General features: G+C 38.6%; 1 protein-coding gene across 1 annotated transcript in view; it reads left to right on the top strand.

The window, feature by feature from the left end:
- LOC148839901 (hippocalcin-like protein 1) overlaps positions 1–26,469 on the top strand; it is a 64,874-nt gene that overhangs the window by 1,223 nt on the left and 37,182 nt on the right. The window lies entirely within an intron of this gene.

Consider the following 26,469-nt stretch of genomic DNA (forward strand, 5'->3'; position numbering starts at 1 on the left):
GGTGGCAGCGCCACGGCACTAAGCTAGATCTAGCGAGTGCACTGGAAAGAAGCGGTCACGGCTGCCGGTGACAACGTTGTCATGTGAATGGTGGATATAAGTAATTCTGGTATTGCAGACTGATGTTTCTGTTGTTAGAGTCAGACATAAGTCATTCAAAGGCGTAGCTGACGCCTTTTTAAAAACATAGCAAATGGATGTCGTCCACTTACACAGCCAGCTGCCAGGAAATTGATCACTATTAGTAATTTACATATATAGTTACAATGATGACGTATCAGCAAATTGGTCTATTCTAAAGCGACATCCATGTGTACCCATTTAGGCACCGGTGCATTTTACCGGAATAATCTGAGTAAAGTGCCTCGTTAAAGTATACAAGAGCAGTGCCTAACCGGGATTTAAACCCACAAGCTTCGCCTTATAAATCCCGAGACCTAAATTGGATTCTGCACCGCCGCCACGGTCCAAATGGCATTCAATGTCTCATTAGTCTTAACACTTTTTTTCAGTCACGACTTAACACTGCGTTTTCCCAATATGCTGCAGTGTAAACTTGCTTATGTGAAGATGAATGGTATGCTGTAGATATGTCAATCGTTCAGGCCATTAAATTAGTAGTTGTAATGGTACTGTAGGATCAAATATACAGTAAATTGCAAGTACAAATGACATAGGTTTAATAATTTCAGCTGTAGCTGTATGTGTGTGAAGTGCCAGCATTCAACCCATGTTCTTGGCTTAATGACTAGTGAAAGAGTCTGCTGCAGTCATCCAGACTTTCTTTTGTTTTTGCTTTAATGTGGTTTTGTGGTGCAAAATGTGTGTGTGACTAAAATCACACTAATAATTTCATCTCCTAAGACTCTGCATACACAGCAAACCAATGGAAATACTTTCAGGATACTTGTTCCATGTAAAAATTGGAAATGCTGTATTTGCCAGGGATCCTGTCTGCTTGAACTACTGCCTACTTTCTTTGGTACATAACACTTCCTCAAGTGGCATGGACATGTTAAAACTTTGTAACTCACTCCATTTATCTTTGTAGATCTGCCTTTGAAGAAGACTTATGTTTTTTGACAGTTTTACTTACAACTGAGCACATGCTCCGTTAAGTTAAATCAAAAGGATGATGATGCCTTTTCATAAAACCATCTTTTTTTTAATTGCCAACCATCGCCTGTTAGCGTTCCAGTTGTGTGAGGGAAAAGTGCCGTGTTAGAGCTTAAGAAGAGGGTGAATAAGAAACATTTCACCAGAAAAGTACAACCTTTCCCACTGAGGTTTGGAACTTGTTGAACCATCAAACAAAAAAGCAGTTTGCAGACTGCTGTGCTGCTTGCTCAGCCCTCCTCAGCCCATGATGCTGCACTGCCAGATCTGAGTGTTCAACCAGGATGAAATATCTCACCTCACCCACTTTTCTTACAAGGACACAGCTGCAGGGGTTCCAAACCCTTTAAACAAAATGTAATGGATTGAACTAAACAAGGGATATATGAATATATCAAATGATATGAAGGCCTTTTACAGTGTTAATTGCTGTAATGTGTCATTATTCCTTAATTGCAGTCTATGCTTAATAAGCTCCTTGCATTTGTTTCATCCAAACTCTGACACCCAGGGCACAGAGAACAGAATTTTCTTACAACTTTGTCTGTCCTATACTCTTTTTGCTATACTAATTTGGTTGGTCTCCGACGGCAGCTGATTTTATTTCTTCTGCTTAGAAATTTAATTTAATAATCCATTGCTTCATAAAGAAAAGGCTGTTAGAAATGATTCCCGTGGGTCATTCGGCAGCTCTGTTTGATTTTTAATTGGCCATCTTCAAGGAACATTTTCTACCACTGTGATACTGGCTTTTATGATATTTTTGCCTTGTTACAAATTTCTAGGAAAGCCTGTACTGTGCCTCTCAGTGTTCTCTCGGCTTTGTATTTAACTTTGTAGAGGGAAGCTGAGTTTATGCCTTAACTGTTTGGTTAAATTGTTTTTTCTTCTGAAATATTATATGCTACCTAGAAATATCACTCTCTGAGACTGTGAATGTTTATCTTCTTTTTTTAGTTCATTGCTCAATCTTCACGGGGTGATTTAACATAGTCAAGTGCTGCCCCACTTGTTCATGTTTTAGATTTTTTTTATCCTTGTGGCACCTCCCTTCATGATTGGTTGTATCTGCTATGCTTTCTCAGTACTCCTCATGAATGGTTTCTCTCATTTTTGATGCCACAAGCAAATGAGAAGAGAAGAAGTCGCCAGGGATGGAGTCAAGCTCCAAATTCACAGTAATGGATGAAATAGTGGGCACACTCACCCAGTTTGTGCAACAAGTAATGACACTCGCTGGGTCTGTTGACTTGTATTGACTTGATTGAGAATTTGTGGTTGGAGCCTGAGTCAAGTCACTAGCCCACTGTAACTGGGATTCTGCAAGTGGCAGTGTTCAGCCGATAGCAGCAGTCAGCTTATAGGCTGGAGTGTTGGACTGACTCTCTCTATTTCTGGGGCCTCTGTGATTTCCTGGATGCCTGCAGACCTGCAGTGCTGTAGGTGAAGGATGTGCCTCTCTACCATTTGGCACTGATCCTCGTGTATGTACTGTATCTGCACAGGCTGATGAGTGGCTCAAAGGTGGGGAGGCTGAAGGATTGGGTCTGTATTTCCTCACTCTCCTCCATGTGTGGTTGCTGCAAGTGGTGCTTGTGGTCACAACTATGGTTGTGATCCAGGGCAAGAGAGACTAAATTGGCAATTCCCAATTGGGCGAGTACACAGTAACAAAATAATTGGAGAACAGATTGTTAAAACCATTGGTTTCACTGCAATTTCAGTATGTTAGAGCAGCTGCAAAGGAAGACGAAGAGGTGATTCCATGTTGTTTTTTACTTTTTTTTTACTTTTCAGCTTTGAATGAACCATTAAGATGTATTCAGCTAATCCTAATAATATTGACTGTGGATACTACTTTGGATACAGTTTGTTCAGTATTAAATCTTCTTGAGGGAACTTAATGCGTAGACCTCAGCAGCTGTCATGCACCTAATTATTATTTACATTTAATCTAATCCACTGCCTGAAAACACTTCTGTCTCTTCTGCGTTAATACCATTTTATACAGAACTTTGTCCTTTTTCCTTAGTGAGCACCTCAATAAAATATTCATTTTAGGACATCAGCCAGTTCCCTTTCATTGTAGCTGGTGCTATGTAGTCCAAAACTGAAAGTGTCTTTTTAAGTGGCTGTCTGATGTGTTAAACTAGGATATATGTCTTTTATAACCGCAGTCACCATGTAATAACTCAGAACAGTGCATTGAGATCTTACAGAATACCTTAAAGTTGATGATCACAGTAAGTGACATGAATCAGTGCAAAAATCAGGATCAGACTTATCTTTTTTACGAATTGGAAACTCGATGAATAGAAGTGGCCCAAGATACAATAGAATAATTGATCCTCACATTATAAGTGATTTTTGTTCAGGTGGGGCTGATGGCAGTAGTGTTATCCATCATCGTGTGAGAGCTGTGATTTGGGGAGTCTCCCAACGGATTTACATTTCTGAAAAGAAGTCAACTTTCATTGTACACACTAGTGGACACTAGCGGGTCAGTTTTCTTCCACTGGCTTGTACAGTACATGTGCTCTGTAACCCTGCTATCTTTTATTATTTGGATGCCATTCAATAAAATCTCTCTTTTTGCCCCTGCCTTTGGTTACCAATGCAATGATAAAAACAGTGCTGTAGAAGAATTACTTTAAAGGATGAATTGATGTGCAGTTTTCCCCTTATATTCCAATATATTTGGAAATTTTGCAGCTGCTACTGTTGCACGGATGTTTCGGTAACAAACCCTTATTCATAGAACACGTGATGTGTCTTGTCGTAGCAGAAGAAACCCACCCACAGAGGCACATTGCCAGTGCAAGGGCTTTACACAGCCACTGTGTGAGGTGGAGCAGTCGCTGTAAAGTATATGAATCATGTATATGAAACACAAAATTAGCCTTCGTAGTGAAATGCCAAATATTAATTTCAGACTTTTTACATACATTAAACACTGAAAGACTTGTTTTTGTTCTGAAACATCCACTGTGTCTGCCTCACCCCTCGTTTTGCATTTTCAAATCCTTTTCATTGAGAAGCATCCGGTCTACTAAATTGCACTTCATTAGCTTTCCAATCCAATTATTAGGCATTACCAAGAGATGCATCCTATTTTAGACAGTGGAAAGGACAAAACAATTATCCTGTTTTTAAGTGGAACAAGAAAAAATGTGCAAAAACCTGTTCCTGCAGTGTTTTGGCTCCCTCACTTAGGGCTGGGATGACTCAGGGGTTGGGATGAGGACCCTTACATCTGCTTTATGTTCAGTCACTCTTCTGAGCACAAAGATGTTGAAACTGCGTTAATTTTGTGGTGTGCTTGAAGTTTGTTACAAAAGATGTATCACATAGAAGATGAAATGTTAGTTTTCAATGACTACCTGTGCAAACTTATAAGAAAAGTGTTTTCTTCTTGACTTTATTGCTCAGGGGAGACATAAGCCTGGTGTTTTATGAAGATTTGCGAAATCAGTAATTCACAGGAAATAACTTTAAATATGTAAAGATCAGGGTGATGTAAAGATCATAAATGTTATTTTCCACTCAGTATGGTTATGTATTTTCACAGGCTTAGGTGAAATGGGTGTGGAGTGTTCAAATTAGCATTTGCAACAAGGTGTTCTCAATTTAAATACCAAATGTTTTATGCATTCATGTATTCCTGGTAATTTAGTCTGTGTCAACTGAGAGATGTAATTTACCAAGTAATCTTTTTTCATTGCTGGATTTTTTATGTTTAAGTCTTTTTGTTGGACTTGTAATGGAGTAGTGGGCCTTGATCATTTTGTTTTAATGTTAATTATTACTTAGGAGTCTTTATGTTGCTCCCAGCTGAATTCTAATCATATTGATGGTAAATACTGCTTTGGATACAATTTGTTCAATATTAAATCTTCTTGAGGGAACCTAATGGATAGACCTCAGCACCTTGATGCACATAATTATTATTTACATTTAATCTAGTTCACAAAGATGTATCTTTTTCTTTTACATGTATTGTTTTACACTGTATTTTGCTTTTCAAAAAATGCATAAATGATTTTGAGTTTTCTGTGCTTTAAATCAATTGCTCTCGATTCATATGATTAAAGGGGAAATGCAATGGTATTTTTATATTTCGGGGTTAGAAAGAATCAGCATTGATGAGTGCATTTCAAACCACAATAAAAGTAAAATATACACAATAACTTGCAAAATCCTCCAATTTGCACCACAAAATAGACAAAATTTCCAGGCATGCGCAGTGCTATATTGTGCGATTCAGACAAAACCTCTGGTGACATGTTGCTGCCGTATTACATTGTAAACAAGCAGGCTTGTGAATACATCTCTTTTAATCCAGAAATATTGCTTTTGATTTCGAGACAGTTTTGCCAACAAATACTACTTACTTGTTAACTCTGCATGCAGATCACACTGGAACACTTGTGCCGTGCAGTGCCTGCTGCACAACCTGTCCTCACTCACTCGTCCATCGCAGTATATTAGTTATTACAGTGACTAGTGAGCAGGAAGGGCCGCATCACGTTTCAATTAATGGGAACTCGAATGCAAGTTTTGTGACAGCATGGCGACTTACAGTACATTCGCAAAGTTCACCATTTTGTGCTTAATTCGAAATCTGCATTTTTTTCTATAACGTCAATGAATTTATTTTGTTACCAAGATTTAATAACCTGTGTGAGAAATTGGGACTGCAGTTGCCCTTTAAGGGGAACCTAAGACAAATGCTATAGTGCAGGTGAGGATGTATTCTGTTACTGTATGTGTGGGCATACAGAATTACTTTATCTTGAGAATTAGGGTTACAACCTTTGTAAATGTCTACCCGTATCCTGTTTATAGTATTTCTGTAACCTATCCTTAAACAGTAATAGCAAATACAGTTTCTTACTTGACACGATTCCCAAATTTAATTAAATTTAATGCATTTCTTTTTTTAACCAAAAAGAACATTCTACAGGGTAATTTGTAAATGCAAACATGCTGCATGTCTATACAGTATGTCCATTGTTCCAGACTTTTCCTAAAAGGACTAGGTATATTCTTCTGGTATATTTAGTACATTGTCATAATATATTATGTTGTTGTCTCAAGATGGAGAAGAGCTTTGGGATTAGAGCAGTACTAACCTGCCAAGGAAAATGCTAAAGTGATGCAGCCAAGTTGAAATGTCAAAATATTTTTTTAATGTTAAAATTGGACTACGTGACTTGATTGTACCAAGATTTATTACGTCCCATTGGCAGTGTGATTGGAATTATGCCCGTTGGACGAATTTATGAACAGCTGATAATATGACAAGATTGCTGCAGAGATGTGTTAAACCTTTCCAAATATTTCTACTTTTCACAACAAAAAAACAGCAGTACTGTTGTATATACAAACTACTTGTTGACGATTCACCGGATAATCAGGTTCATTTCAATACATTTTAATGGTTTTGAGATTTCATCTTCTAATCTCTAAAGGAAATTGTGTATCACGTTGCTTGGAATCTAATCAAATTTTAATGCAAATCAATGAAAAGTGCTATTTGCATTCATTTAAGATTATTTTGACAAGAAATGGAGTAATTCCAAACTGCAATTTGTAAGATGTATTTAAGTGATTTTCTTAAAATTAGGGGCAATAACTGTGGACTTTTCAAAGATGTCAAGGATTAAATTAATGCTGTAGCAACCACAATATGTACAGTACTTAAGTAACACCATAATTTTCTTCTTGATGTCCTATATAAGTGCTCAAACTACAAACAATACAAGTAGCAGTGAAAAGCTTTTTACTTGAGGCTTGTTGGTATTTCATTTTAATGTACTACTGATTGACTTTTTGGGGCAATCAGCAGACCATTATGTTTGTCACTGACACTGATTCTTGTTGTTATCTGCTTTATTTTGAGTTCTTTTTAAAGAAGCTGTTTGATTTCCTGTTTTCCTTGTAATTTTCTTTCCTTCCTTTGCTGCTCGGAAAAGATTCTTGTCTTGTTAGTGATCCTCCAGTGCCCGAGCGTTTTAACAGGTTTTGACTGGCTGACCTATTGACGAAGGCAGGGAGTGGTTTAGGCGACATTTTCCTTGCAGTTACTAAGCAATTTGTCATTTGCTGCGTCTGTGGAAGACGTGAGACATGTCTCAGTGTTTGCTGTATTTTTGGGTGGAGTAGAATGTGGAAACTGCTCCACCACAACAATTTAAGCCAACCTTTGCCTGTGGGAGAGTTGGGGTGAATACCTTGTTAAAATGAATAAAGTGAAGAAAAGGAGTTAGTGTTGGAAGGAAATGAACTGTGCACATATTTTTTCTTTTTTGCCTCTCAAATTTTCTTTCAGTCTGTCCCTTCAGACAGTGTTTCAGAACCATGCTCAATGAATAAACTGATTTAGTTTATTGCCGAGAGACGCTCACTCCTCATTTTAAGCTGAGTTTTGACCAGACCTGTTCATATCAAAATAATAGTATATTTGGAAATGGTCTGCTTTGAAATCTGGCCTGGAACAAAATAATCCTGATTTGCATTTCATCTGCGGGCTCACCAATACTGTCTGCTGGGAAGTTCTGCTTGAACTCTTTGGGGAAGGCACGTCAAGACGGATGCCCCCCCACCCTCCAAGCCTTCACCCTGCCTCTTCCTTGCTGTGGTGCAGAGAATATGATTTTCAGATTTGTCCACTGTAGTGTGACAACAGGCTGTTTATCCTGCTCCAGTTAATGTAGATGCCCAGAGCTCTGTTCGATTGATCTGTCAGTAGAGCTGTGTAGGAAATACTTACATAACAGCAATACCTTTGCCAGCTTTTTCAAAGCTTCTGATCTTCCCTCAGAATACATTTACCATTTCATATGGGGTCTTCTGTAGTAAGTTAAAAAATCAAGTAATGAAGGCCAATCCATAATAGCCTGCAAACATGCGGTGCTATGACCAAAATAGGACCAAGTCTTGATTTTAGCAGAGACATTGAAGCGGGCTTGCCAATTTCAGCTGTTTCTGAGAGTATTTTCAATTTTTGTGTACCTTAGAAAATGAAAGCACAAATTAAAAGTTACCCTTGATCATGTTATTTGTAGATTCAGTAGTGCTACTGAGAGACATAGGATCTCATTTGAAGCTTCCTTTTCCTTTTGTATGTATTAGTTAACGTGTTATATATTTTTAAATCCTTTTCTGGTTTTAGAATCATACTGGCTAAGATGCCCTACCGTTTTCCGTTTTATGTTTTTCAATAAGTATGTCCTGGTGCCGTTTCGATAGAGATGTATTGTCCTGACCTGAACTAAAAATAGTTGTTTTATTGAGTCACCTCGACATCGACCAGCGGTTTAAGAAATGCCTTTTCTGAGATGGGATTATTGTGTTCATTGCGACTGGAAAAATGGTGGTGAGAACAGTAAAAATGAAAAAACGACATCTTTCATTCACATGTCTCATTCTGTGTCCAGAGCCCATTGAATTATATTCAATTTGCTTTTCTTCATAATTTCAGGAGTAAGATGATATGGAACTGTGGATAAAATGACTGTAAAATCAAATGCCTTGATGAATCTGAAAAAAAAATGAAAAAAGTGTTTGTTGGTAATGCAGTCATCTGATCCTGTGGTGCATTGCCTGTGTTTACAGACCATTCTAGAATGTGTTTGTAAGACCTTTAAACACTAAACCTAAAGGAAGAGGCAGTGACAGGCGTAGGCTGATAATAAGGCGTACAACGCGTATTCAATTGTTCTACACCATTGACACAAGTAAGTTCATTAAAATAATAACTGCTTTTGGTAAATCTTCTGATAGGCCTTATATTGCAGAGGACAAAGAATATCTGAACAGCAGAATAGTTTTGCCTTTGTGTAACATGAATGTCATATTGGATACTTGCCTCCTAATCGCTCGTGTTGGCTTTTGTAGAAGTAAAATGGACCCTGTTTTCCTAATTTTCTCACATTAGATTTCGAAAACCTTTTATTTTTAGAAAATTATTCCATTCATTGTGAAGGCAGTGAACATTTCTGCCTCTCTAGCACCTTTATGTAGTGGACATGCATGACTCTGAGGACACAAGTTAATATACGGCTCTCTTAAATTTTCTTTTCCAGAATAGTACTGTATTTATTTTCTGCCTTACAGCAATTGATTTCACCCTCTGGGACTTACAGCGACAGCCAGGAAGACCTGCATGCTGACATATTCTTCAGTACCTCTCATTATTGGTATTTCTGTGCAAGTAAGACTAAACAGAAAGATTTTTGCCTTTAAATGTGAATGTCTACTTCTCTGTTTCAGGAGTAATTTTTCTTGAATGCTTTCAATTCAAGCTTTATTGTCCCTTTAGGGGAAATTTGTTTTATCGCACACTCCCAACATTACAACCCAATGACAGAATTTTACCAACCAAGAAGTCAATGCAACAGTGTTACAGCAAGGTAAGGGAGAGGATAGTTACGATACATTGTTCGAAACAGATATTGCAGTGGGGGTGAAAGATTTCCTGTGTCTATTAGTATTACACTTGGTGACACAGAGGAGTCTCCCAGGCTGAAGAAGTGTGAACTCACAGTGGAGGGGTTGAGAGACACAATCCATAATCACACCTCTTAATAAAAGCATGAAAAATAATTTAACATGTTGTGGTGGTCTTTTCCAAGCCATGTGGTGTCTTCCGCTACTTCATTTCTTAATTGCAAAGAGTCTGATCTAAGATAAATATTAAACTATCAATGTTATTTATACAGCTGGATGTGTTAAGTTTTTTCAAGAAAATGTAACAGCCTGCCTCAAAGAAAAACTAGAGCTGTGTTGGTATCCCAACATTATAGTTTCTATCATTCAGAGTTGAATAACACTGTGATTTTGAAATTGTAAGATTGATTGTAAAAGTTTAGAACTAGTTGTGTTTTGACCTAAATAAACGTTTACTTTAAGAACATCATATATCATATCAAATTACTAATTATACTTCTTATTCATTGTCATTAATTACATGTATCATACAAATTTTAGAAAAGAACTGTAAAAATGTACATTTTCTGAAAATCCGAAATGGGTCACTTCAGAATAGCAAGGCTCCCCACACATAAATGTATCTGATAATGCTTTAACATGACCTTAGATGTTGCTTTTTTTAAACTTAAATTCATATTTTAAGAACTGTGTGTTATACAACAGGCATTCTCAGGAAATATTTTAAAGTGTTGGCTCATAACATAAGAAAGTGTGATCTTAGGTTCAATTTCTATACCATACAGTATGTAGTCTTAAAAATAGGATCAAAGCCAGCTTTCCATGTTTACTCTTCTGGTAGCCCTCAGGATCATGTCAAAGATTTCATCAGTTATATGAGAAGGCATTTAAGAGGTGAGTGTGAGGAATTTTAGTGAGGCTGCAAATTTATTATAGTACAGGGAAAAACTCTGTTCTCTGAGGTAGATATAGCAAGTCATTCCTCTCCTCTTTATATCCACCCATTGATTAAGTTATTTGTGCTATACTGATTAAAAGACCAAATAAGAATCTTAATCAGATAAGAAAATATTTCTGAGATTAATTTCTCATTCTACATTTTCCAGAGTTTAATGAAAAGAAAAGGCAAAATTTGTGATTCGTAGTTCTGTGCGTTCCTCACAATCCTGTGATGATTTGTCTTCTTTTTATAACTCTAGTGTTTGCTGAGCAACGTGTTGTCATCAACTGAGATCTCAGCAACCCAAAACCTATCCCTTTAGCTCAATATGGGATTAATCCCCAAATGGGACAGCAGTCCATTTAGGGGCATGTACATACAGGCACACAGGGACGATGTAGGGACCCAATTAACCTATCTGGCAGGTCTTTGTAAAAGTGTGAGGATGCCAGAGGCATGTGGAGAATTCCCAAGTGAACACAGGGATAACATTCAAACTTCACACAGAAGGCACTTCAGACAGGACCCAAGAACTGCTGAACCAGCTGTGCTAATCATTGTGCCAACATGGTGCGTGATAATTATTTTTAGATTGATCATGTCTTGTGCCATTTTCATTTTTTAAAATTTGCCTTCTGCTGTTTTGTTGTTTTCATTAAGGACCTGGAAAGCAAACTAATAGCTAGTTAGGTAGTTATCCACCCCCGAAAATACAGGCCATCACTTAGTTATAACACCCCTTGGACTGATTTTCTTAGTTACAGGCTCTGAATGGAAAGCTTCCAATGATGGCTTTTTAAAATTAATTAGCTGTAGAATTAGTGTTGCTTCACCATCCAGGTGGTCTACACTAATTAAAAACAACATAAGGGTTGTCAAATCAGTGTGCAGTTGTGTAAATGTGAATAATTTCTCCTTAGTTGCTCTTGGATGATCTGACTATATCCAAGATAAGTAAGACACGCATTAAGAGTCCTGGCTTTTTTATGATTTGTAACAAGTAGTTATAGCAAAGTACATGTTTAAGTTTAAGTACATTTAAGAGACATTTAAGTCTCCAGTGGAGGACAAACGTACTGAAATATTATTATATATTTCTAGAAACTTTAATGCATTTTGGCACAACTTAGCATACACACACAGTACTGCTGAATACATTCTTAAAGTTTCCATTGTAGCACTTTTGAATTGTTGCCTATGACATGATTTCGTGCTGGAAATACAATGACCAATTTCTCCTGAAATATTTCTTCTGTAAGAAAAAATATGTTCAAAAATGGTCAACACAATGTTACTGGAACACTAACTTTTCTGAGTCACTGCAATAAGTGTGTATTAATGTGTAGCACAGCTGCCTGCATCTGTTACTGAGAATTTCAAAAGCACGTAGTTCTAGGTTCTGCTGTTTAGTTCTCGTGGGTTGTTCTGTATTTCTGATATTTCATCAATTTCCCTTCGGGATCAATAACGTCTTATCTATCTGTATGCAAGATGGCTGGTGTTAAAATAAAGCCCCATGGTCCAGAGCCATTTTAGATAACACAAATACTGTTACTTCTGTCCATCCATCCATTTTCTAGCCACTTTTATCTAACACAGGTTTACAGGGGAGCTGAAGCCTATCCCAGCAAGCCACGGGCACAAGGCAGGATACACCCTAGACGGGACACGTGCTCACACCATGGCCAATTTTCCCACAAGCCAGTTAACCTTCTGGTATTTTTTTGGACTGTGGGAGGAAACCAGAGTGCCTGGAGGACACCCATGCAAACTAGGGGTAAAAATACAAACTCCAGATAGCACCCCAGGTCTAAAATTGAACCCAGGGCCCCAACTCTGTGAGTCATCAATGCTAAACACTGTGCCGCTGTGCTGTCGCTGTTAGTTTTGGTTGGAAACATATTTCAGAATTGTCCCTTGTAGAGAATGGCATAGATATCCGTTTACCTACTTGATAAGGCATGACATTACTTCTGGGTAAAGTGGCTGATTACAGCATTTCGCACAAGAATGAGCCCTGAATTAAATTCTGAGTTTCACACATACCCTTCTTTAGGTGTGTTTGACGTAACTGGACCTCTGCAAAACAAAAAGAAACTTTATATTGGTGGGACTGACGTTAGCATAAGACCCTCTTGACAGTTGTCTTCATGGCCTGAATTGAGAGCTGTTTCGACAACAGAAACAGCGTGATAAGTGTGCCGAAGAGTCAATGAATGTAGACCTCTGTGTTCTAAATTCAGAAGAAAATGTTATTTTTTTAAAAGCACCCCTATCCATTAGCCACAAATTAAACGATTATTGCAAAGAGGTCCTGGACCAGGTCAAGGGTTGAGAACCACCAGTATAGGCTGCTCTTCACAGTATTTTTGGCATGTGGTGGTACAGGTACAGTACATGATGTGTAATGCCATAAATGTCATTGATCTGAATAGTTCTTAAAACATGACCTGCCGGCACCTCAAAAGTTAAGACCTGTGAATGGCACTGCTGGTATACAATATAAATACTTTTTTAAGTAAAGAAATGGCTGTTCAATAGATGCATGCAGCTTGTTCTCGCCACAGATAATGCAGTTACTCTTGTTTCTTTGGCTGTGCTGCTAGGCTCCATCTGTCCAGAAAATCAATCAGTCCATTATTTCCCTGACAGGAATTTGCTTTCTGCGTTTACTAGGCAAGCTGAGATCACAAACGAGAGAGGACCCGCGTTAACAGCAGTTTCCCATGAGCCATAGCACATTAAGCCAGTACTTTTACACTATGGTAAACTGCAAGTACGGTAATTAATTAGCTGGGGTAGTTTGAAGCCGTCACATGGGAAAGCTGCTTTATGAAGTGTTCGTGACATAGGATATGCCTTTTGCTATGAATGAGTTCGTGTTGGTATAAAATGCTGACCTGAAGCTAATAGAGTATATAGTACATTCTCTGTAAGATATATGGAGTGGCACTTACACTCCTAACTGCTAAATTCAGTGCTTGTATTTTGTAATGAAATTAAGATTTGTCTGCCAATTCTGACACTAGAAAGCTGTTCCCGTAGCATTTTGAGTCCTTGTTTGCTAGTGTAGACCAATTGAACTGACAGCTTGATGGGTTCAGCGTTCTCTCTCCAGATTGCCTTGTCCTATTTCTGGTACTTCCCAGTTGATTTTGAGTTACAGGGGACTAAGTAAATACTTGCTTCTGCTACAAATAAGCGTTGCTCCTGCATTGCTTTTATTGATGTGGATGTTTACATTTCTGGTCTTGATATAAATCTGTCTGCAAGCATCCCTATGGGTAAAACTTAATTCCATTGTGATATGTATGGTTTGGAAATTATAAGAAACTGATTACAGTTGAGGTATACAGAGTACATTTATAACATTTTACATTTAGACTTAAGGTTGGTGTAAGAAAACCACTTCCTTGTTTGCTAATCAACAGATTTCATCCAGTTATTTCTAAGAACAATGTAATTTACTTAAACAGTATGACTGTATAGCTTGCTTCTACAACTCTTGATTTGAAAAACAAAATACTGTATCTTGTACAGAGGACTCTTCTGGCTCTGAATACAGCATGCCAAGGAGAGACAGCCAGAGCATGTCTTCTAAACAGTCATTTTAAGCAAAAATCTGAATTATCATCTGGCATTTGTTAATTTGCATGAAAGAGTAATTGATATCTGAAATCCATAGTGATTTTTTATTTGGCTTATTTAAATGGCATCTGTTCGTTCAACAATATTGGTGCAGATGTGGAGAAATCAGTATCTAAGTAAAATTTGGACCTTTTAAATGAATTCATGGAAGACAGAATGAGTGTTGTAAATGGTATATTGCATAAAACTGCAAATACTTTCATTGGATAAGAATACAGTTGGATGCAAGGTTTTGTTCAGTATGCTTTACTGCTTCACTGACAAGTTGATATAACACTTTTTATGCAAAAAGCTATGGACGAAAATGTGAATTGCAGATTAGATGAGAACAATTTCATTTGGAAGCAGATGTACAGTGATGTATCAGAATAACTAATGTAATGCTGAACACTGAGAGCAGGAGCAAAATAGTTTTGAAATTGTGTCAGTTAGCCATGTTTGTTTAATTACAGAAGGAGTTAGTAAGCTGCTAGTTTGTATGCATTAAAGTGAATGTAAACTGTTCCTTTAACTCCCCTTATTGAGCAGCTCCTGCATGTAGTCATTAATACCCACTGCTTGATTTATATATTATGATGTCATTTTACAACTTCCAATGGCAGCTTATAGATAGATACTTTATTGATCCCGTGAGGGAAATTGTAGTGCAGCAGCAGCTTAGCACAGTCAACACAGCACAGTGTAACGAAATAATACAACAATACAATACGTACAGTACAGTCATTACAGTCATTGGGAAGTGCACTAAAAGACGTTGCTCACAGTACAGAATATACAAAAAACAGAACAGTACACAAAAAGTTGTATTGCACATTAGAAATATTAAAATATATTGCACAAGTGCCTACCATATATTGCACAAAAAACAGTTGTAAACAGGAAAAACCAGACGTAAGCAGAGAGTTTAAAGTTTAGTCCAAAAACAGATCAATATCGATGTTGCCCCTGCCCAGACACATAGTGGATGAGTTGTACAGTCTTATGGCAGAAGGCAAGAATGATCTTCTGTAGTGCTCCCTGTCACACCATGGTTGGATCAGCTTATTGCTGAACGTGCTCTTCATTCTCACAAGCATGTCATAGAGGGGATGGGAGACGTTGTCCATGATGGCCATTCATTTGGACACCATTCTCCTCTCAGCCACTGCCTGCAGGGGTCCAGGTCAGACCCAATGACAAAGCTTGCTCTTTTGATGAGCTTGATCAGCCTGTTAGCATCCCCTGCTCTAATCCCAGAGCCCCAGCACACAACTGCATAGAACATGGTGCTCGGCACAACCGACTGATAGAACATATGTACAGTAGCATCTTACCACAGACGTTGAAGGACCTGAGCCTCCTCAAGAATTAAAGTCGGCTCTGACTCTTCTTGTAGATGGCCTCGGTGTTCTTAGACCATTCCAGTCTATCATCGATGTGCATCCCAGGTACTTGTACGAGTCCACTATCTCCACACCACTCCCGTGGATGTAGACAGGAGTAGGTTGGACTCTCTTCCTCCTGAAATCACAGTTAAGAGAATAATTGGATCAAATTGATACCTTGCTAGAAAGTAATGGACCTTATTTATTTTTCTAACTGCTTCATCAAATTTAGGGCAGCTGGAGAGCCAGAGCCTATCCTGGAAAGCAACAGGCACAAGGCAGGATACATCCTGGACAGGATGCCAGTCCATCGTAGGGCACACACAGACACAAACACTCACACTGGGCCAGTTTTGCCAGAAACCAGTTAGCCTACTAATATGTATTTGTACTGTGGGAGAAAACTGGTGCACCTGGCATTAACATACACACGGAGAAAACATGCAAACTCTACGCAGATGGCACCTAAGAAATCGAACCCAGGGACCCAGTGCTGCAAAGTAGCAATATTCACCAGTGCACCACTGTGCTGCCCCTGTTACTTTTATGTCAATCGTAAAATAATTTCCTTAGATGTGATGTGAATAAGAACTGTTTTTCAGAGACATTCAGTAATTCAGCTAAATCTATCCCTGATCCCATATTCATACATGTTTAACTTTATTTTAGGTTGTTTACTTGTTCTATTTTATTTGTACTGTTTACGCCTCTGATGTGTTTCATTTTTCCCAAAAAGTAAATTGGTAGCTCCTTCATGAAAATAAATTTGCTTGAAACTCTTCAGAGCCTTCTAGTAATTTGTGTTTAGCTCATATTACTTTCCCACCTAACTGTATTTTTGCAATTATCTATGTTGCTCCCTGTCTTTATGGCCTTTCGCTTCTTGGCAGTACACTTATGTGTGCACAAACATTCCTTGGTGTCTGTGCTACCCTGGAGTAGCGCAGCCTGTTTAAAGCAGTGTCATGAGAAGAAGCAGTGTAATCTTACATAATTGATTTGCTCTTGACCGTGTCCCTAGGGTACACAGCAGGTACAGCAGCAGATTTACAGAACGCTGTCTCTGCTGACAAGGCGGTAACAGCCCAGAGCTTAAGACCAGAAACCAGGGAATCCCAGCTCAGCTACATCGACAGAGAACAGCGCCCTGCCCCTGGTGATACAATTATTGTAATGCTGTCTTAGCTGCAGAGAGAGAGGGAAGACCGGTGAAGTGTAAATCTGAGCCGTTAGGAAGAAAGTGTGGGATCATGTAATATAGAAACCCTTGAGAACAAGGAAATGTATACACTGTACTGTATGACCTCTGTCATCCGAATCTTGGCCTCATTAGTGCTGAATGCAATAGAATGAAGTTACAGACCAAGATCACTTCAGTTTCCGAGGAGAAAATGCATTAATCATCTTCTCGTGGTAAGCCGTTCCTCATTGAAATAAAGCCAGGAAGCTACTGAATGCATCAAACTCTTAACTGTCTTTCAGAGTTTTACTTCCGATTTAGAGTGTAGATTTTGCCTCTGACCTTCCTTTCAAAGTAAAAAAGCTTTTTTTAAGTCCTAAAATAAATACTGAGGCTTTGTTTACGGTTAGGGATTTTGCATTTCATCTTGGATTTCTCTTTGCAAAAGATGACGGTTAAAGCAGATTGTGTAGAGCCCATGGTATTTGAGCATTGGCAGTGAACGTGCTGCTATTAACATTTGGTCTTGCATTCGTGTTTGAAATAACATGTTACAAAAACAAAGCAGAAAAGTACAGGTACATGCTTTGCAGTGTCTTGACAGGTGTACGTTTATTAATCACAAGTGAGACATTGAACTTATTTGTTTTCTTGCAAATTACAAAGGAATAAAGAAAATGTTATCCGGGCAGAATGTGATCTTAGATCTGGCTTTCTAAAATAAATGAAATGTAATTGCCCATTAAAGAATAAATATCTGGAGCCACATACTGTATGCTGCCTTATACTGCATTTCTGGAAAATATGATCCTTTCTTTTTATAAACCTTGGTTAGAACCTCAGGAATGGTGTGGGGGCACAGAAGAGGGAAATGTCTATCACAAGATGGAAAATAATTCTTCCAGAGGAATGCATTAATTGACTGGCTCTTTCATAGGCCTACCAGCAGAACTTCAAATCCAGCTTTTACAACTCTCTTTAGACTAAGCACAGTGAAAGCTTTCAGAATGCAGGTATCCTTAGTCAGTTCCTCACAGTAAAAGCGGCTGACTTTTTTATGTTCTAGGTCAGGGTAAACCCCACATTTGAATTGAGTTGAATTCCTTACCCTATATTAGCCCTGTTCTTAACTTTTAGAATATTTATAAGGGTCTGCCATCATCCTTTACAGTGAATATACAGTACATTTTCCTTGCTGAGAGTTTATTAGTCAGAAAGATTTCTGTAATCATTTATTTAAATAATCAGAATCTGATTATTGCACATTAAGTATATTGTTTGACTGTGACCATGGCATAATTTGCTGGCGTGGGATTGCTTTTGAAGTGGATCTGCATTCATATCCTGCACTTTGCCATTGTGTGGTGTTAAATTACAAACTTTACTGAAGATCTTTTTAAGAGACATCTGCAGTCAAATTCTTGTTATCATGTCCAACTTGCAATAGCAGCACATACTGGAAATTGTATTGTGTAGGTGTGTGCCCTTTATAGAAATGTCTTTGTTGTCGTTGCATTTGTTCTGAGCTTTTATAATGCATCACTTTACTAAAGTTATCAAAACAGCATTTTTGTATTGTTAATCTGTGTCGTTTTAGACAAAAGCAACCTCATGGTTGTCTTTATGCTAATGAGTTTGTTTTATGATGATCTGTATCAACACCAGTGTTTTTACTTATTACTAATTTATTTGACTGGTATTTTTATGCAAAGCAGCTTACACTATAACCCTCTTGTACTTTTAGGTATTTTATTAAAGCAATTGGGGTAAAAGTACCTTGTTTTATGGGTACAATAGCAGTGTCTCACCTGAGGTCTTTCCAGTACACGACACTGCTCCACACTGCTGCCTACTCCCTCTACTTTACGGATGGTGATAAGCGGGGAAAAAAATAAGTGCAAGAATTCATTCAGAGGTACAGTATACTGATAATCTTTTGGTTAAGTACAAGAATGCCTCTTTGGGTGTCGCTTTATTTAAAAGTAAAATTATGCTTAGATAGTGGATAAGTTCAGGGGTTGTACTAATGGTTTCTTAATATAGGGAACATAAATCCAGTACCACTGTAGCAATTGTGTTCCGATCATACGTTTCTTGAAAGGTTATTTCGTACTTAGTAAAGCGCTGTCACACCCATGTGTATTTTGACTGTAAAGCCAACATTTAAAGGGATTTTCTGTTTTGGTCTATTTAAGTGGATTCTCTGCTTGAGTCGTATCTAATGTCCTACGGTGACCCGTTCTAGTTTTTAAATTACACACACATCAACAGGTGGCTTTGAGAGTTCGATGACTTGGACAACAGAGATCGTACTTGTGGGCAGGAAAAATAAACCTCTTTATCCAGTGTAGGGTAACAGGGGGTGCCAGAGTCCAGCCCATCAAACAGCTGGTACGAGGCAGGAGACACCCAGTACTGGACGCTAGTTCATTGCAGGGCACACGCAGACACAAGCACAGACACACTCACACTCGAACCAGGGCCTGTCCTGCCAGAAGTCAATTCAACTACCAGTATGTCTTTGGACTGTGGGGGGAAACCCACATGGACATGGGAAGAGCACACAAACTCCACGCAGACAGGAATTGAAATCAGGACCTCAGCATTGCGAGGCAGCAATGCTAACCTCTACACTACTGTGCTGCCCTGTTATTTTAAATCATGAATTCATTTTTTCAAAATTGCATACCATTTTTTATTATTTTTTTTGCAGTTATTAAAACAAAATCCAAAAATGCACCAGTGAATTTTGTGCATGAGCTACTGTGTTGACTACGCAGCATGTCTGGGTTCCCAAAAAATGAATCCTGTTAATGTAGGCTGTATCAGTCAGGATAATTGTTTTACATGCATTCTTCTACCTATAATAATTAAGGTGTTTGCTAAAGACTATCATTTCTGTTTTGGAAGGGTTTATCTATCATCATAAGTTGTCACAGCTTGTATATTTCAGAATGGACTGGCCTTGTTTTGTTTGAAGTATCTACATTTTGCTATCTAAATTTAAATTGAGGGTGCTTAAATAAATTCCACTGTTTCAACAGGAGGAACATCTTTTCAGTAGTTTCCAGTCTCAATCAGTTTTAATGTATACTGAGAGGCCTTGTATCAGAGCAGTGGGCAAAAATTGGAACCACTAGTATTTGTTGTGCCTCTTGTTCTATATAATTTGGACGTGCTTCGTGACAAAGTTCAGTAGTGTAATACGGTTTTGATCTCTCTCGCATACCGCATGCATGATGTGCACTGTTGTTCTATAGCGTGCAGTGACCTTTTTGTACTTGAAGTTACTGTACACTACACTTGCAGTGGGGTGATATGATACTCTGAAGTAATGTAGCCACCTGAGTCAAAGTACTTTGGCTTCTTGCAGACATCAATGGAAGGATTGTTCTTTTGTGGATGGACAGAATCAAGAAACATACAGATTAATCAGGAATACAAGAGGCCTGTCTACATGGACACTGCACTGGATTGTGCATTCAGATAGAAAAAAAACATATCAGACAATTTGTTTCTGTAATTAATGTGTTTTCCTGCTATATATTGTTCATCAACATAGTGATTTTTTTTCACTGAGTTTGCTCTTTGATGGCAAGTCTTGTATTCATTTGTCTCTTATTTTCTACTACATCACTCTAGATCAGTTGAAGCCTGTATGATCCTGCTGGGGCGTACTAGATCTCAGCTCAGACATTTTGTTTTCTGTCCCATTCTTTCTTCCTGTCATGCACAGGTTAGGACATTAGCAAGGGGCCAATGTGGGGTAGTCGGATTTGCTAGGAGTAAGCACGTAAGATGTGTTCAGTAGGTATTAATCACTATTTCTTTCTGCTGGGACTCCACTGCATTTATTCGGGAGTAGTTTAAAATGAAACGACATATTGCTTGTCTCCCATCGGCACCCCCCACCTCTCTTTACACCTGTGTGGCACTTTGCTTCGCTCTGCCCCTGCAGAGATTCAGTCACGGTCGCCTGTGGGCTTATATCGCTCACAGCGCTTGTCGCTGGACAGCGGCAAACTCCAGTCCACCAGAGCAGAATTCAGCACAAACTATGTTTCATGACACTTCTGTACCAGGCACTCATCCTCAGTGCCACTGAATCCTGTAGCACCTGTAAGCAAAAATGAATCTGTTTCTATGGCCAGCAGATTTGGTAGATTCTTACTGATGTTTGTCGCAATTAAGGTGCACTCCAGTGCAAACTCCCTACATCCCCTACATCATCTGAGGACCCTGCGGCCTCCAGTCATCGTCTTATTCCTGCTGGAAGCTCTGCAATATCTGAAACCAGGCTGTCTGGTACTTTTAAACTGAGCTGAAAGCCTGACAGCTTGTCTGTAGGTGGGGCTGGGCAGTGCAGAGCGGCAGTAATGTGACAAACTGCCCAAGTGTTAGGATAGTACGATGTATCAATTAGTCTGGAGCAGAGGCGTAGCTGGACTACTTTTTTTCCTCCCTTGGTGTTGGAGGCTTGTTCTCGATTGTCCCTCAGCTCACCCGTATTCAAATTGAGCGAAGAGAAAATAAATCCATTGTTTCCGACAACATTGTTTAAGCTGGACCACTCTTTATTGTTTACATACAATTAATGGAAACGTTATATTTTTGGTTTCCAAGAGAGGTTTGAGGAAATGGTGGTTGTAAAATAATTTCCATTCAGTCACAGTATTCGAGCGCCGTTTCCTAAACAGAAATTTCGGAACACTTTCACCATCTGTTTGTCGTTTGTATTGCAGGCTTCGTGGAAACCCTTAGCAGGGGTTACTGCTTGGAAAAGGGAGTTGATTGTTGTAGAAGAAACTGTTTTCTGGGCCAGTATTTGGGATAATTTAATTTCTGCCTCTAAACATCCAATCATCAAGTACAGTATTCCCCTTACATTTTCTTCATATAGTGTGTGAGTGTGACCCCTTGACAGAATCATGAGTCTATGAAGTTAGTTGCTAATTCCCTGAGAACTCTCTGTTCAGGGCACAGGGGTCATTTATTTTATTTCCAGTGCTCGACTGCTTGGGTCTGTGGACCTCCTTGGTAAAGCTTTGATTAGCTGTTGCATTAACACCAACTGCAAAAACTATTTTCGTGCCCTCTTCCTAAGATTTCCGAGACTGTACGTACAGTAATACTTGTTCCATTGACAAAAACCTGCTGTGATGTTGCACGAGCTCTGTTTAATTAAATAGAAGTAAAATATTGGGCATGTTGAAACAGAATTATGGGTTGGCGCACGTCTTGGTGTTGCTTTTGAACAGTGTTTAAACTGCAGCAGCCAACTTAGTGGGCACCCTTGGGAAGAACAGGCCTTCTTTCCTTGCGTCTCTAGTGGGGAGCTCCCTTCTGTCCACTCCTCCAGACGGCAGTAAAAGCTTCCTCTCGAGTTGAGGAGTTGTGTCCGCCAAAACAGACAGCTAAACGAGTGAAATTGCCAAGGGTTTCTGAGCTCACTAACCATAAAAAGGCATGAATAATGGGAAGACTTATCTCTCCAGTACATGAGCTTGTACTGTACAGTATATCGGTTTAGGGTTCAAATTGTCAGTTGCAAAGTAGTATAGACAGTAATGATAGCCAAATTCTTTGCTTTCATGCAGCACTTTTTATCACAAAGGATCCCACAGCTCTTCACATACAGGAGCCACGTCATCCAATACTGGTGTGCAGCACCAACTGGCTGGCATGTGACATCCATGCAGTGCTGGCAGCCCTACTACACAGCAGATTTAAGTATACACATCATTTAAGTAGCTTGTTTCCCTACTTTCTTGCTCCTAATCTATGATGAATCAACAGGCTTTTCTGTATGCTTTGTTATTTATGGGGATTATTCCGAAGACATTTTTAGTGAGGATTAAAAACAATGTAAAGGTATATACTGTAGTTAAAAGCATAGAGTTTAAATCACATGATGTTAAGTTAAAATTGTGCAGTGCACTAGGGACATCTTAATCAGAATATTGTGTCTAGTATTGGTCACTGCAATACTAAAATGTTATTGCAGCTTTGGAATTAATCCAGAGAAGAGCAAACAGATACATTCCTGGACTCAAAGGAATGTCCTACACTGACAAGCTAAAAGAGATAATTTGTTTTTGTCTCTAACAAAATGTGAGGGGATCTGATTCAGGTCAGAATCCCAAAAGGTATTGAAACAATCAACCCGTTGGACTTTTTCAGCATCAGCAGTGGAATTGGAATTAGAGGACACAAGCAGAAACTAAGAGGAAAGGCATTTCAGACGGAGAACATGAGGCACTTCTTTGTACAAAGGGCTGCGGGGGTCTGTAATGACCTGCCTATCCATGTTGGTAAATCCAATATCCTGGCTTCTTTCAAGAAATTGCTGGATGAGATCTTCTGGTAAATTGTCACAAACCAAACGAGCTAGTAGCCGAAACGGCCTGCTCTCAATTTTCAGAATTTCTTAGTCCTTTAGTAGGGAATTTAGAAGAGAAAATGAGGCTGAAGTGGCATCATTGTGTAAGGGTTTGGAGGTTTAATACAGCAGGCTTATACATGAGGGATTATCGAGGGTGTACCATGAGTATAAGCCATTTTATCTCACTCCAAATGTATTTTGTGGTTATTTTCACAGAAGCTGATGTTTAAGGAAAAACAGACTGTTCAGTTTCCTGTGGGGACCATGGGAAAACCCTCCAGTCACAGTGAAGGATGATGTTTATAAATACAGTGGAAAATTTTCCTACTGAACCACAGTACCGTGAAATTTATTTAAATACATCTGCTGTTTTGATTTCCAACAAAATTAGAGTTTTATTACACCAATCCACTGTAATAAAGACTGTGAAAATGCTTGGCAAGTTATGTCGGCTTAATTACTTTAATGGGATAAGGCAAACCAGAGCCCATCCCCAACCCATTTTGTGTATTGAAATCCGAGAACAGGAGGTACTTCCTTACCCAAAGGGTTAAATACTATCAAATGGGCTAGAAGGGCCAAATGTCCCCCTCTTGTTTGTAAGATTTGTTATGGTCTTATAAAAGCAAAAAGCGCAGCAACAGGATGCCAGTCCATCACTTCAATTTAATTCAATTTATTTTTATCTAGCGTCTTTCACAACAAAGTTGCCCTAAGGCACTTAACAAATCTGTGTGACTATATTATATGGCATTACAATACAGAAAGAGAAAAAGCCAGAAGACAACGGAGGAGAGGAACCAAAACTCCTCTGTAAGGAGAAAAAAAAAACCTCCAGGGGTCCAAGGTCAACTGGCTGCCCAACCCCTCTGGGCATCCTCACATTATACAATTTAAAAAAAAGTACTAAATGTGGAGTATTAAGTCTTCTGTCATGTCCTTCTGTGTGCCAGTACTCCATGCAGATCTCTGAAGACCAGCAAATCCTACTTAACGATAGCTTGGCATCACTTGGCAAACAACGACACCAAGTGAAATAGCTAGCATGTTTTGGAAGGCAGGAGAAAGCCGTAGCACCCAGAAAGAAACACAGAGGAACAGGAAGAGCACATGCAAGCTCCACAGATAAGGTTCCCATTTTGGCTAAAAAATACCTCTCGAAGATGAAGTCATGCTTTCTGAATGACCCTGATCAAGTTCCACTTCACATCTCCTCTCAGTCAGCTCTGAGAAGTAAAAACAGAGTAGGAGAATCGCAGCTGAAAATCTGTATAGCAATCGCCTGAAAATATGTTTTTGATATATAAAAAGGAGACTATATAAACCTTTTCATCTACACATGCATCTTAGCCTTTTTGGCCAATCAGTTCTTGTCCAGTTCCTAATAGTGATCTTAAGTACTCCTGCTGTTGGCACATCTGTCATGGAAGGTGAGGGGAGAGACCGAACAGCTCTGTTGCAGATGCTGTAACACTTGCATCTTCCAAGTAACAGCTTCAGATGAATAAGCTGCTCACGACTAGACAATCCAGATGTAGTGAACTGCCTCCTCTCGAAGGCTGCCTTTCTTGTGTTCGTGTTCTGCACAGTTTGAGACAGGAACCAGCTCAGTACTCCCGCCCACTCTCCAGCTCTCCACACGGAAAAAATGCCTTCATCTTTCAGTTCCTTCCCTTTCAAAACTCTCTTTCAAATGTGTCAGGATCCATTTTTTTTACAGAGTAAAGAAAAAGGGGAATGTTCTAAAGAAATGTCATAGTCTCATTCGCTTGAAGTGTCGGTATTACAGTGTTTCTATACCCACTCTCCTTTGGTAAAAATATTTTTTTTCAAGTAAAGCTTTCACATTAAAAGATGTTATTGGCACATAAAAAGAATGGTTATAGATCAAGCTCATGCCAAAACTGGAGATGAGTTAGACATTTGGGTTTTACACTGGTGCCAGAAGTGCCCAGTATAAAATGATCATGTAATTTTGCTGGCAAAAAGCCCACACTGGTTATGATTACAGGAGGTCATATCATCCATAATCCACTTTATTAATTGGAGTTTATGACATTTTAATGTAACCACCTACTTTTTGCATATTATATAATAACTGAAATCTTGGGATGAATAGAAGGTTAAGCTTATATGGCGAGTGTGTTGTAATAGAATAAGAGTCATTTTGTCATTTTGTTTGAGTTTGAGTGCAAAGGCTATGAAGCAGAGCTAAATAGTTCTGGCTCCAAAAACTGCAAAATAACTTTTTCTGTAGTAGAAGAGACGCACTTCACACAACATGCAAACCCATTCCAAATCACAAAAAATAAGAATTCTACAAATAAAAATACAATTTTTTCAAATAAAAATGGTATTTTTTCTAGGTCAGACTGTTTAGTATGAATGTTATTGTAATATTTATTTTGTCACAGACTTGCCAAAACTAAGAACTCTGCAGAAGTCATTATGATGGCACTACTGTATTCCTTATTTCACTTTCTCACACTGGTTCATTTACATCCGGTAATTGTCTTTAGTCTTCTCATAGTCTGAAGCCTAGTAATTCACCGATAAAGTGATGATGGATAGCCTACACCTAAGGTGAGCTGTGTTTTAACACAGGGAGTCCCGTGTCCAATATAACAGTCAAACTTGCATTGGAATCCTGGCACATGCTGGTCTGCAGTTGGCTGTTTTCTTCTGTGATTTATAATACAATATTTATAATATACTGTATACTGTGACAAAAAGCTAATTCAGATACAATACTTTTAAACTTCATAGAATGGGAATTTGTCTCCTAGCTTTATTTGTGTTTTTAAAATAAAAGAGTTTCTTATGAGTGCAAAACATAAATCTCATCATAGTCAGTAATAATTCATTCATGAAAAAGTTGTTTTGAGTTTTACGTAGCTTCACTGTACTAAAGCAGGATTAATGTTTTGCTCATAGGGCTTTTTCAAAGACCCAAAGTCTGTTTTCTTTCTTTCAGAGACTTCTAACCATGTCTATTTTGCAGTATTCAAGTCTGCTCTTTCATGTATCTCTAGCAAGAAAAAAGCTTAAACCACCTTCATTCTGACAAAAACAACAGATTTCCCTTTTCTGTTTGGAATAAAAAACAACACCTTCAGATAGTCTTCCAAGATGACATGGCTTTCTATCAAGAGACTGGAACCTCTCACATCCAGCTATGCTAAATCCTGCTATAAAACATTTCCCTTGAAGTCTTACATTGGCTATGGATGGAAGAGAACACAGACGTTATCTCATCATAATATCATTTTTGCCTTTTTAATCTTTACTAGTGAATCACATCTGTGTCATAATAAACAATTTGCTTAATCATCAGTGTATATGACCCTTACTGGAACAAGTAATAGGTTTATTCCATGCTGAAAAAAAG

This window comes from Atractosteus spatula, chromosome 2, assembly GCF_055471065.1.
Source record: "Atractosteus spatula isolate fAtrSpa1 chromosome 2, fAtrSpa1.hap1, whole genome shotgun sequence".
In the NCBI taxonomy this organism is placed as follows: domain Eukaryota; kingdom Metazoa; phylum Chordata; class Actinopteri; order Semionotiformes; family Lepisosteidae; genus Atractosteus; species Atractosteus spatula.